The sequence below is a fragment of the Diprion similis genome, chromosome 6, assembly GCF_021155765.1.
Source record: "Diprion similis isolate iyDipSimi1 chromosome 6, iyDipSimi1.1, whole genome shotgun sequence".
Lineage (NCBI taxonomy): Eukaryota > Metazoa > Arthropoda > Insecta > Hymenoptera > Diprionidae > Diprion > Diprion similis.
In genome coordinates, this window is record NC_060110.1 from 10,416,723 (window position 1) to 10,431,317 (window position 14,595).

The 14,595-nt window shown below is 37.1% G+C and overlaps 1 long non-coding RNA gene across 1 annotated transcript in view; it reads left to right on the plus strand.

Annotated features, from left to right (window-relative positions):
* The first annotated feature begins 7,871 nt into the window (after positions 1-7,871).
* Positions 7,872-14,595, plus strand: part of LOC124407116 — a 61,630-nt gene continuing 54,906 nt past the window's right edge. Inside the window, exon 1 of the long non-coding RNA XR_006929290.1 lies at positions 7,872-8,002. This is a non-coding gene — a long non-coding RNA (uncharacterized LOC124407116). The remainder of the gene's footprint in view (positions 8,003-14,595) is intronic.

The following is a 14,595-nucleotide window of genomic DNA, read 5'->3' on the forward strand; positions in this document are numbered from 1 at the left end:
TATTTCAATTATGTTTCAAATAAAAACTCGTGTCAACGAGAAAATGATTCTCCTATTCAAGAACACACAGAGTCCTCTTTATATTCTGCAAAAAACTATATGTTAATGTAAATAATCGAGGACATTAGCCATTCCCGAAGTTCACGATTGAACTTTGAACTGAGCTTTTGTAAAATCAATGGAATCCCAAGATCATTCCCAATCGCTGGAATAGTTGAATGCCATTAATAATCTCAAGTACGCGGAAAATCGATATAATACGCGAAGCCATGCTATGGCGCAAATACCAACGCGTTTTTCCACGTGGGACGAGCTTCCCGTTTACCAGTAAATATGTATAATATAGTAATAATTTACAGGGGGTATTCTTGGAATATTTCAATACATATTCTGATGAACAACTATGCCTCCTACATACCGTATAACTTCACAATATCAGCAGCCAAGAACTTTGATGAAGGTTTATAATTTTAACGAAGACTGGGGTATTCGATTTCGTAACAAAATTTTGTACAATTTGCCCATCTACGATAATGCCAGCAAAACTACATACACATCAACGGTTTTACTCTCGGGAAATTGAATTTATTTATAAAATAACTCTACACTTATAAACTGACGTAAAACTTTTACAGAAAAACCATTGAAAACGCAGCAAATTTTTTCCAACGATACATTTGTCATGATCTATATAGATGTGGGAATAATCCATAAATAAAATACTTGTGAATTTGTAAGAATATCACGGAAATGAAAGCAACAAATTGGGCAAGGGAAGAAGTCAGCTTTTTCATTGTTCTCTTTTCTACTTCCACTTTTCATTTTTCATTTCTTTTCTAAGTCTCCTTCGACTGTTTGTTCACTTATTTCTGTGTAAATACGTTGCCTTAGGTCACGTAATAACGAGACTAATGCTCGACATTCCACAAAAACAAACCGTACGCGACTGACGGAAATGTTTTACAACTTTTGACGGGGTAAGATTTCAAGTATACTAGCCTTTTAATATAATACGTGCATAATGCTTGGGTGGGTGAAAACCCGTTCTATCGCCATATCTTCACAACAGCTGTTCTTCATCATCACTATTCTACACTATCAATAAATCCGCAACTTCAATTTTCAATATACTAAGCTTATACATTACATAATTTGTCACTATTTTTTTCTCAAACTATTCATGAAATTTATGATTGATCTTAGAATTGTCTTTTTTTTTTGCACGCATCAAATTCACGGTATTTTACTTGCAGCAGCTAATTCTATCAACCGCATTCCAACTTTTAGCTACAATCCTGGAATTTGAAATTGAAATACTTTCTGGGAGTGTCGTCGCTGTATCCGTGTACATACCGTGTTCTCTATTTGCGAGTAACACTTCAAGAGAAAAGCTGTGTCTGTACTTTTAGATCTACCGACTTCGAGTCGAAGTATGAAGCAGATGCGTACGTCTGTACGAGACTTCGAATTCCCCTTTCTTTTCCACTGTTTTAGTTATATTCTTCAAACAAGTTGTTTCTCTTTGCTTGGATTCCCGATTCCTCGATGCACGGTTCCTGTCGCTGCTAGCTAGTAATAAAAAGTATCAAATTGAAATTTTCAAAACGTTCGTATGTACAGATTTTCCTGATTCTGCATCAGATTAATCGGATTATCCTCACTCCCAAATACTAATTACGCCTGGTAAATTCGTTCGTTATACGAGGGACGCGTAGTAAATGGAACCACTCGGAAAAAAATGGTAAATTTCACCCAAATTCGCATCGGGTGAATACTAAAATATCCCCGACAGCAAACCTCTCTACACGGAGTAAATGTACAGGCGAACTGTCGGAAATAATTTGTGCACCTAAATGCTGAAATTGTCGAGTGTACTTAAATATTTGTGTTAAACTCGACAGGATTTTCAAAGTCAGATTTTTCATGCCATATTATGTTCGCGTCAATTTTCCAAAATTTACTGTTTTCAGGTCTGGCAAATTCTGAAAATATTTGTAAACTCTAGCGCAATGATTGATATGTCAACGAATTTTTAAATACTGGAAAATAAAAATTGTCTGTTGATTTCTCGTGACTTTCTACACAAATTCCTTCAACCGCCCAGAGTTCCACAAATATTCTCGTAGACGTATAATTAGAAATTAATAATAAATATTTGTCTCGCTATGTACAATTGAAATAAAGCAGTAACTAACTATATTAATCAACTGCATATTAACCTCGTTAAATTGAATATTCAATCTGAAGATCTACCGAACAAAGCCAGATTATATCAGATCACCTTAAAATTTATTCTCGATCAATGTTAACGTGATTTAGTTGGTATAAATAAATCCAGTCGTAATATTAACCGAGAAGAACACCCGCTATTTATATATGATACCTAAGAAATGGGATATGTCTGGACTGTAAGGTGTTGGTTTCATAACAGATGAATTAAACAAGACACCAAAGTCTTGAAATCGCGACTGCAGCGTGTTTAATTTGAAAACTGGCTGGCTGGGCTGTTCTTCATACTTCAAACTTTTTACCCACCGTCAGAGAAATGGGTAAAAAGTAAATATAGGTAGGTATATAAAAACCTATCGCTGCTGATCGATAGAAGGGTTTTTGTTTTCAGTGTCTGCACTTGCCAGACATAGCGCGTAGCAATTTTACTGCGATTATTCATTAATCAGTTTAGTTAACTACCCAAGTCGTAATTTTGGTTTCAACAGCCCTGCAAAGTCAGGTCTAATTAACAGATTAATTAACGTACCGAATATCAAGTGGGCGAGGGTCTCTCGTTTCCGGCAGGCCAATTTACTTTCCCAATTGCTCGAAGCTCCTGCGATTAAGGGTTGTTCTCTTTCTCGGATAATCATCAGCATTGCACGTACACAAGCCTTGGCCACGCCTTGGCCACGCAAATTTTCTCACAACGCGATATGCCATCTCCCTCACAAATCCTCGCCATAGTCTAACGAATAATTGCAAAACTCTGCAATCAACCCTTCTACCTGCCCCCCTTTAATTACCGTCCACGCCAATTAGGGCACGACCCAATCTTCACCACAGCTCAAAGTTTCAAACTAAAGTTGAGTCTTCTGTTTAAATAATGAAACGCGTGACTTTCAGATTAACTAAATCTGAGCGAAAAATATACCTTCATATATTTAAGGCTGTTGGTTTTACCCAAGCAGCGTGCCTAGTGTTCCAGACTTGTCTCTGATGAAACGGCCATTAAGTAACGGCAGTACGCTTTCGTCAATCTTCTTGGGAGAATGACGTGCGAAGCAATGAACCCTTGAAGCATATCGGATAAAAAGTGACTCTGAGTGTTCATTTTGTGAAAAAAGTCGCTCCCGGTCTTGTTATTATAAGCGATGTAACAATATTAGAGTTTACATTACTGGCAATTTGTTCATTTTTTTCCCCTCTTTCTTTCAAGAAGAGCACTTTTGAAATTTCGTTTACTTACCGCCGATTCAAGGTGTGCACATTAAGGGTGAATATAATTCATTTACCGACAAAAGTTCAATTTACGGGAGGATTCGTTGTTATAAATGAAAAATAATATTATTACGCTGTGTATAAGATCTGCGTTGGAGTTTCTTCGTCGACCATAAGATACGTTTTTTGATTATTTTCGTTGTAGAATTCCTACCGAGTAATATACTTCCGTTGAGAAATAATAAATCATCGGTATACTGATATATATAATACACATATAGATACACCTATATACTTATATATATATATACACCGACACGCGTAAAGGGCTCGAAAAATGTCTGGGCTTGGTAATATTAAGTTTTATACTTTTATTTCTCACGTTCTGCAGACAGTCTCTGAGCATCTTTCGTGAGGAAAATTTTCTTCCCCGCGGAAGTTACTCCAATCATATTATATGTCCGAAACGTATCGACGACGTACATGTGCGCCGAGCTTGATTCAATATTCTATAAACTAACAGGGTATCGGTTTCCAGTAACGCGTAGGTACATAGGTAGAATATATGCCATATGCCGTAGATCAATGCAACATGTGAACATTCGCGAACATCTTGTGTCGTCATATAATTAAGTACCAATAGATCTATCTGAATAAAATCTCAATCTTTATTCGAAATTGCTCAAAGGATTTATCCGACACTAATAGAATATGCTCTGCGAATAAAGATCGATTTTTATTATATGAAATTTTAGTGAACTTGAGAATAATTACCTTCAAGATTCTTTTTTTTCTATCATTTATCTGAAAAATCTGAATTTCGAAATTTCGAGCGATTAATAGTTTCCAACATATGCTGCTTTGAATAAGACAATCCAGGGTCAAATCTTGTTCAAAGATTATAAGGTATTAGTTATTCATTTCTGTCAAAACTTCGTTACCTTTTCCCTGAATTACCTGAATAACCCGGAAAAGTCACTATTGTGCCCATAAAATTTCGTGGATAAGATTTCGATTTCGAAATGAGACAATTATGTACTGGAGCTGAATTTTTTTCTTAACTTAAGAGAGCATTTTTTCATACACATTAAACTTCTAGTACGTTTTTCGATAGACAAAATACGTTTTTTCAAAACTTTAATAGTGCAGTTTTGAAGTAGACAAAATTTACTACATAAAACGTCTGCACTTACGGACGGAATGGTGGTAAAACTGTAGCTTCGAAATTCAATTTGAATAGTTTTCTAATACTTAACTCGAACCTTTTCCGAAACGGCTTATCCATTGCCGTTTTAATAACAGCGAATGAAACTCGGTCCACTTGATTCTGGTGGTCGTTTTCACCTCATGGCTAATACCTACACCCACGCGGCTTAGGAATGGGAAGGGCGTGTGGTGAACCCTGAATTTCCAATAATCGAAGAGGAGTTGAGGTTTCAGTCCCGAGATCCCGAATCAAACTGAAAGAAATCCGCGTCGTTCCACGGGTTGATCAATTCGATCGTGAAGTGAATATATGCATTTTGATGTCTTATTATTTACTTTTTTCTATTCTACAGATCGTTGAATCAGGTCATACAACCTGTTGCGGTTTTTCACCAATATTTGAGTAATGCTCAGCATGACTATACGCCGTGCCTCCTGGTATATTTTTTATGCATTATTGACGGAGAAAAACTTTCCACAACCATCGCCAAGGGTCTAATGAAAACTGCGATTCAATCAAGTCTGTCGAGTCGGTACGACAATAATTGTCTTTATTCGATACCGGAAGACGCAATATCGGCATTTGTCAGCCCGCCGTCCGCTAATAATAAAGCGAATACGCTAAGCTGGGCTCAAGTATTATTTTATAATTAAATATTTGATTTATCGTATTTCGTATTACCGTGAAATTTTACTCACTAGCACATCAGATAATCATATGAATAAATGGAATAGAAAATTTTTGAAAAGAATTTTTCCTTGAAACGAATTTCGACACAATCATAAAAGAAGAATAAATCAGGACCATGTAGAAGTTCAGAAAAAGTCGGATTCGTAAATCTATGAAACTTTTTTTCAACATCTGGTCAAAATTACGAATCGGTAAAAATGACGGTGTTTTCATGGCATCCGGTTGTCGGATGAAATCCGAAAATGCTAGAAAAAAATTAGTGTAATTGACGATGAGCTTTGCCCTATAAACACGAAGGTACGAATTGGCAGTGAAGAAGAATAATCGAGAAATTGTCCTGCAGACGACAGCATTGTCGCGTCTATTAGATTTATTGAATGATAGCCTTGATGCAAGTTTAATGCAATTCATTCCCAGCCAGCAACACTGTGCGATTCAGAAGCGTCCGCGTTAACCGAATTATATAGTTGATGAAATTACGACTGCGCTGCGGTAATTTTAATTCTTGAAACAATTTCGCATTATATCACAATCTTGTAACCTCGCTATTTTCTCATTAAAATTCCTTGAACTTTCCACAGGATAGTTCACAAGCGTCGCTCACCTCGTCGTAACGCAACTGGCACACCGAATTTTGTAACCGGCTAAAAATGGTGCCAAACAATTAGAAGTGCTTCCAGATTACTAATGAATTTTAATACTATACAGCCGTAAATTGAGTACCTCATTACATATATGTATAATTCTTAATGCGCTACCAAGATCTTTGAAAGAAAGGTTCAAATATTGATGCTTGGTAATCTCAAGCAACTTCGAAGTTATCAAAAATGATCCAGTAAATTTACTCCACGTTGGTTCTTTTTATTCAGAAAAACATTTTACGTAAAGTGACGGAAACAGATTTTCTTTCTTTATCAATAGTCAACATTGACATTTTTTTACCATAAATAATATCTGTGAACTCTTGTAGAATTAAATATTTAACGATGGTAAACACGACGGAAAACACGATGTGTTTCGATAAATTTGTCGTAAATAGTCTTCCTAATGAAATGAGCTATCGTAGAGTGAAACCTAACGAATTCACTAGATTTTTAATAGATCTTCGTAGTTTACAAATACAATAATTTGACAAATATTCAATCTACGGCTGTATTGTAATAAAGTAAATGAAAAGCATCGATTTGTGACCAACAAACTCATCATTATCGTTATTACGACCGTTACAGAAAGAAAAATATTTCAAAATTGAATTCTACCGTTAAAAAATTTCAATTCGCTCAGTCAATATCTTGAGAATGCTGATCAGCAAAGATTTAGGAGGATCATAAGAATTTAATTTGCCAGGTATTCGCAATGAATATATGTATACATCATACATACATATATAAACGTTACGATGCGTGACTGCTAACATTCGTGTTTTTGCGGGCGTCGAGACAAGGTGTCAGTGTTATGTTTGCGTGTGCACGCGATAGTTGTATATAAGATATTATTTTTCCTGAAGTCAAATATGTACTCTAATTCTCGGTGTAATGAAAACCTTTCCCAGTCAGTTAAAATTTTCCCTATTTTTATACGTCCCGAAATTAATCGATGCATGATGCACTTTTCAGATCGATAAACTGCTCGTCGAAATAGGATAATTAATAAAATATAAATGATAAATTGTAAATAATTCTCTTGTAATTCGGAATACGATTGTATTTCAATCTTCCAATAATACATTCTGTGTCATGAAATTGAAAGAAAGTACAGAATGCTGATACCTACTAGATCTGTCGTGCCTAAAGCCGAGGAACCCACCCTCGGATAAGAAATTCATCGTAAGATCATTAACAGGATAAAAACGGGAAAAGAGTTGAAAGAAATTACGGTAATCGAGTTTTATGAATAAAATTGTTACACAGAAGTTTGGAATAATCGTCTTTCTTTTGCTGAACGAATTTAAGGAGTGAGACTTTAGTAGTTCAAAAGACTTTAGGCTCAATTTTAAAGTCATGCATTCATAACGTTAATTGAGATTCTATCAGGAAAGATAATTACCTGGCGGGAAGAAAAAATTTCAATAATATCTTTGAAGTCTCGTTTTCATCACATTCGTCGAAGACGACCTTTGAGCTTTTCAATCTGCACTACAAAGTAAGGATTTGATTACATAAAATTCAGAGACTCATACATCCCGGTCAAAGGATCAAGCCGTTCGCGATTTGAGCAGCGATTATATTTTTTCAGCGGAATTTCGTGTTGTAAACTTGAATAGCTATTGAAAATTTAGTAGGATTTCACCAGAAATCCAAGTATAATTTCTCGCTTTGCCGCGAGTTGTGAATGGACATTAGACACACAAGTATCGGCCGGATAAAAAGGCCTTTGCTTATCTTGACCCGCGAATCTGCTGCCAAGCAAGGCGGTGAATATTTTCTTACAGAAGCCGCGGATGTCACGACGACGTTCACACTGCCATGCGTCGTCGTAGCAGCGCGGCGCTCGGCGTCGCGACGCGGAATTCGAACCTCGAGCAGTACCGTCGAGGCGGGCGTCCCGTCCGCGCGTCCTCTAAAATAAACCTTTCCTTCGGCTCACCTTTGCTTCTGTATCTTTGTAGCGTCGCCTCAAAGTTCAGGAAAACAGATTGGAAAAGTCAGACTCAAGTCAAGTCATCCCATTACGGTGAGTCTCTGACTTTCGATTTTAATTCGCTTAAATTACATGCCAAGATAGTTTGTCGAATTCAAAGGGCGCGAAGAAGAATTTGAAAAGTGCGTTCATTCGCGACTTTCGATACCGATGTCTGAGAAAAGAATACAAGTAATTGAAACAAAAAATTTTGTCCGTTTATTAGGAACTTTTACCGTCCAATTCTAACTTGATTTAGACCAACTGAAAACAATAATATTTATACCGTGGAATTTGGGGTGATGAAAAAAAGTTTTATAGACTTTCGTGCCTAAAAGAAAGTTTAGCTGATTTGAACATCGGCAGGGAATCAATTTTCTAAAGTTTCCAGTCGATGGAGGAAAAGAAGACAAACATTTGGTCCATTTTATTGTATAAGATATCGAATTGCTAATAGCCCGTATTTGTATGTTTCTCCCGCAAGCGAGTTTCCAACTTTTATCTGAGGATTCGAGAACACAAGTTTACGAAACTGTTATCTTCTTATACACGTTGTGAATACACAGGGAGGGTAATAAAAGCTGCGCGAGGAATTTGAAAGGGCTGCCAAGTGACTAATGGATATAGTCCAACTTTTCGCAATAGTTGACGGTGCCATCTAAACTGTGTGAAAATATATTCGTACAATCCTGCGGTGAACGATGAAAAGAAAATGCGTTAAGAAAAACATAAGATATGAGGAAAAATTTCACAAACGATCATCAATTTTTCTCAGTCCAAAGGGTCAGGTTCTCGCCTTTAACCTTCAAGTATTTCCCAAAGTAACTTGCGGGTCAGTTTATCGGGTCAATCTTATCTCGCTGCTGTTAGAGACTGCAGCATGAAAAGAATTTGTCAACTGGCTGAAATAAATTTTTATCAACCAGACAAAGAAACCGGAGGAAATGAGACATTAGGTGAAAATGAAGGCAATTATTTCGCAACTTGAGCCGCTCATCCGCCCGTTATTGAGCAAATGTATCCTCTCATTCATCGCACAATGCGGCCTCTCTATATACATTAGGTACACCGACGCTTATATTAGGCTGAAAAATGTATCGTCGCCGTTCGGAATCACCATTCGTATTCCGAGGGAAGATATTCTCAGTCTTGGAGCCTAACAACAGTTCGCTGAATGAGAATCAGTCCTGGATTGAAGCAATTTTTCGACTCACTTATTGCTCGTGCACGTTGAAATGTGAAAAGTGTGGAATAGAAGAGAAGGAGAAAGAATGAAATATGTGAACAATATTTGTCGGAATGAACTCGCGATACAACGATCACGCAGAGAGAGAGGAGCATTACCTGCGTATCTATGCTTTTAACGTGACTCCGTATAAACGCAGTGAATTCCCCTGACTCTGTCGGAGCATAAAATATATCCTCGTATCACACCTCGAAACTGAAACTGAAACTGAACGCAGGTTTTTTCCATCAATCAGGTGTTTCATCGAGCTGGGTAAATCTAACCACTTGTCAGTTAACGAAGCGCAGAGTAACACCGTCAATGCGATTTTTATGTCTGAGTACGGCGTAGTTTGATTTCATTTCTTTCACCTCAAAAATGAACAAAATCGTTATTATATTTTTCAAACACATTGTTTTAAGTATATATTTCCAAAATTTAAAAACTTTCTACAATATTAACAATAAAACAGATCTTCTTTTTTCAAAAATGTATAGCAAAATCAAGCACCTTGAGTAGTCAGTTGAAAGAATAGTTTGTTCCCTTTTTCTTTTTCGTCTCATGATTATATTATACTAAAATACTTGTCCGTATCAACGACAAAGTTTAAATGAATTATGGATACCTTCACATTTTTTCTAGACGTAAAAATCAAGAAAATACCGGCACTCGTAACTCATGTGTTAAAAAAAACAACAACCACAAAAAAACAATCTTCATTTTTCAATCGGTGTTATGGACTCTCACCCTCATCCGCTTCGAGCTCCGATTGCAATTGAGAGGATATTTTGATTCTCGATATATGTAGCTGGGGTAAATTAGGGATGGCGGTTTTCGAATATCATCTTCCTCGGCGGGCGAAACACGCGGGATGGCAATTAGCCGGTTTAATTGCGGGAACGAAATCGCTGCGGTACCGAACCCACCCTCGTACAGGTATATAGATATCCACTTGGCAAAAAGATCGTTAAAGAAAATGGATCAACTAATGACTCGCCTTATCTATGTACACCTCCATTCCTTTTTGTGATTCAATTTGCCGCTGATGAGCCTTGGCAATGAGTGAAGGAGTCTAATTTTCGCTTCTGCTTCGCCAAATGGTGCGGATATCCGATGTCAGGGATAAAGGATCGTTAATCCATCCCCAATGTAATGTTTGTTTCAATTATAGGGGTAACAAAGGGTGCTATTTCTAATGTAATTGGAATATTCAGGGTGCAGCCTTCGCTATGAGATATATTATATGTATATACAGCCAAGTTTTAAATTCCGAACACTAGAAATTTATAAATTTTTCTATACGGTTTCGGATTAATTTATAGAACAACAGGAGCTATCGAATTCGAGAAATAATTTCAAGAATTTCTGCTGTTACACATTACTGAATATGCTCATTGGTATTTCGCAAGCCTTACACGATACTAATTTTTCTTATTGATTTAAAAGATAAAAAATGCACACGTTAAAAAAAAAGAGAGAAAAAAGAACCTTGCATATAAATAAAGAGAGATGTCAAAAAATGTCAATTTTCCACTTACGATATTATTTCATTTTGCAAAACTATTCCTATTCTAGCGTAGTTTCACTCTGTTACACGAGCGACAGATAGATAGATAGATTGGCAGATAAATCGACGGATTTCTTTCATATTCTACTCTACAAGGGATAAAATACATTATACGTCATTCCGCGGTGATACGTCGACAGGGCATTAACGTTTATACAGCACAAAGTCGGTGATGTGATACAAGATTAAAAAAAGTAATCAGTCAGACGTCATCCGTCCAAAACAGTGATCCAATCCCCAATTTCTTCGCAGAGTTAAATATCTTTGACAGACTATCTTGACGAAAAGGTAAAATATGGATGATTGTTTTCCGGGATACTATTCATTATTAAATTCGAGGAACGTCAGGAAGATTCGATTCTCAGGGGGGTGAAACAATGAAAGGACCAGAGGGATGCGGTCAGCTTTCGTTTCCCCCGCCTGAAAGCTCAGGGGTTGTTGCGGCACGCAGAGGGCCAAGTTTGTTTCGAACAGGGGGGAATTGTATCAGTCTCAGTGTCGGCGTCGATTCCGGTGTCGCGGTTTCCCCACTTCGACGTGAAATACCCACCACCTCCTAGCAGTTAAGGGACGAAGACCGGTATTCGAGCTTCCTGCTCGTTGATTCGTGTCAATCAGAATTTCCACCGTTGCCACAGCTTCCTTGCTGTGGTAAAGTTGGCGAATATAAGCGAAGCTCTGTTTCGTATCGCTTCGATAATTATTAGTCGAAGATGGTACGTAATACACGTAGGCACGTGTGTACAATAATGGTGAAACTTGTAACAAACATCGTAAAATTATGTATTTTAGACAGAATTCGTTTATTGCTACGATATTCTTTTTTTTTTTTTTTTTTAAATTTATTTTTCAAAATAACACATGTAAATATAGAAAACTTTATTTAGATACGTATATTTGAGCAGTGACGTCAACGATACTATATTTACCGGCCGGAACTGGTCGATTCGAATCATACACATGCAAATGTATCTTTTACCATGATTTATCCTTCCACTAGATGATAGAAAAGACATTTAGTAGCTCGTTAAGTAAAAATTCACACGAGTTTCTTCACCGGTCACTGATTCTCTTATAGGATTTCTAGTTGGATTTATTGCTTGTCCTGCAGATTGCTTTCCGAGAGGTTAACTACTGTTCAAGTCAGGCGTGCACTTAGTGAAAAGTCACTTAAAGTCACGTACAGTGCCGTTTTAATGATCGACTTCGGAGTTGGATGTGAACGAGCTTTAAATCAGTCGGAGTGATTTGGAATTACTTGAAGTCACGTCAGGTGATTTGAATATATATGCATATATATACCAACTCGAAGTCTTGTGAATTCAGGAAGAACGCCGGATTCCTCGTTACTTTTAATTATCGAAAGAATTCGCAGGTTAATTATATATTCACGACATTCTTTCAAGCCCAAATTCATACAAGACGTTATTAAAAACTGTCTGCCGGAATATTCGTTCTGAATCGACGTAGTTGCAGATAAAATTATGACTTGAGCTGTAACTGCAGCAAAAACATACGATGCCTCTTCTCATCGTGAGGATCTCTTCACTTTGGGAAATTCAATTCAGAACCTTTTGTTGCAGTAAAAAACGCTCATGCATCCACTTTCTAAAAAAAAAGAAAAAAAAAATTGTATACTTCATCTCACTTGGCAGATACTCCACGATGTATGCTTTGCTAACAAATCTTTGTTGCATGCTTCTGACGCTAAAACAAAGTACGCTTTCTACCCTTGCAAGCGGCTCAACTAATCGTTACAAATCGACTAACTCTTACCCTAATAACAGAGTCAATCACAGTAAATTGGCGAACTCGAGGCCTTCGACTTCGAGATCCCTTCCATTTGGATAAAAAAGAAACCTTAGCGAAGTACGACTGATTCGATTAAATTGATTCACACTGGAGATTATTTATCGCTCACTTTTTATTCGCAATTGTGATTAATCAGTCGATTTCCTATTCGTTGGCCGTTTCGATGATCTTGCAAATTTCAGGCGTATAATTTTGAATTACCTCGTCGATTTTTCTTCAATCTATGTCGCAGCTGTCATTTTTGTCTCCATTTAAGTAACTTAAAAAGAGTACGAACTACGCGATTACGTCACAACTTACAGTGAATCACAGATCTTTTGCCTTCAATAAATTAGTTATTTCCTAGGAATTGAAAATATGCAAGACTGAATGGTTTGAGTAGTTACGTCCGCGAAACTGGGTCAATTACTTTTATACGCGAAGATGAAACTTGAACGTAATCAAATGTCGGAAAAGCTGATGATGCAGAACGAGCTTGTAAAATATTCGCATGAAAATTGATAGCAATTAATCATCGATTTGTGACTACGTTGTAGACGCGCTCATATTCACGGTCACCAACGAATTTTATTTTTTTTTAAATAACAATCCGCTGAAGAGGAGGTGTAATTTGGCAGGCGAATAAAGGCCCGAGTTGCGTCGTCACGCCGTCATTTTCACTTCCCAGCTCAAACGCATCTCTACGATCGATATCGATGTGCAAACCCACACCCTAAGGGTTTGTATACTGGGCACGCGTAATTTAATATTAAACAAGGTCTACGCAAGAGTAACGCCGCTCTGCCTCCAGGTGCATTATAATAGTTATACGAGGGCTAATTATGCTAATATTATATGTATCTGCACTACGATACGTGCATCTTTGCCTTAATAAGAAAGTGACCGTTGCAATTCCTGCTGATGTTTGCGCGAAGAATAGAAATATAAATGCAAAAATGGGTTAGAATGTCAAGTTTTCAAAGACGCGAAAAACTCTGTTATACAATATAGAAAAGTCGATAGTCAGAACATAGGAAAGTGAAAATTCTATAAAACAATTTGTTCCACTGATCGGAATCCGGACCATCTATAGATCATGTATGTTAATTAATAATGTAACACCGGGTCGTTTGATAGGTGCGAATACTAATTTTGCTAGGGTTTCGAGGGTTGAGCACAGATCATTATTAATGTTTACGCAACGCGTTAAACAGCCGAATGAATTATTTTCAACGCTGCCCGTCTGCGTCCATCATAGCCAGCTGAAAAGACTAGATGAGACCGGATAAACAGATTCAGATTTGAAATTCGTTTCAACCTTTGCGCTGCGGAGCATATAAATCAGTTTTATTCTTCCGAATCGGAGACCAGATTTATGCTTGCCCCATGCGTGGATGAAGGGAACCCGCCGAACGATATGGAACTCTAATACACTTTCATCTAATTCATTCCTCGCACAACCTTCGCAAGTTTAACCGAATCGTTTGGGGGAACGGAATTCGGTATCTGCAATTATTGGGCGAATATCAGCGTATACAGATCATATCTCAACACGAGGAGTCAATAAAGTTTATCGCTTCATTTTTCTTCCTCTCTTTTAACGTTTCATTGCCCGTAATTCCGTGCAGACGACATGATGAAAAGCTCGTCTTTTCTCTTTGACTGATCCTCACGAAGCCTTGTTAAATTAATTTCCTGGATTATATTTGCTCTCATTCAAATCTAATCGTTGTACAAACTCTTGAATGTAAAAATACTTGCTCAGCCGTTTGCAAAACCCAAACAAATACTGAAAGAAAAAAGTTTTATCTAAAGGAAAAAACATTCGTAGGCGAGAGAATTTGCGAACGATAATCATTTGACGCTTAACAATTTTCGTGTGAGAAAAAATAACGATACGATAAGAGGCGTGGGTGTGTATAATGCGAAACTCTTCTCGCAACGTGTGAAAATTTTACTGTTTGAAATATAGAATATTTACGATTATATCGGTTGAACAAGGCATGTTTGCTATCCATACAACCTTGAAATTTTTTTTACGCACAGCGTGTATAAGTTTTCATC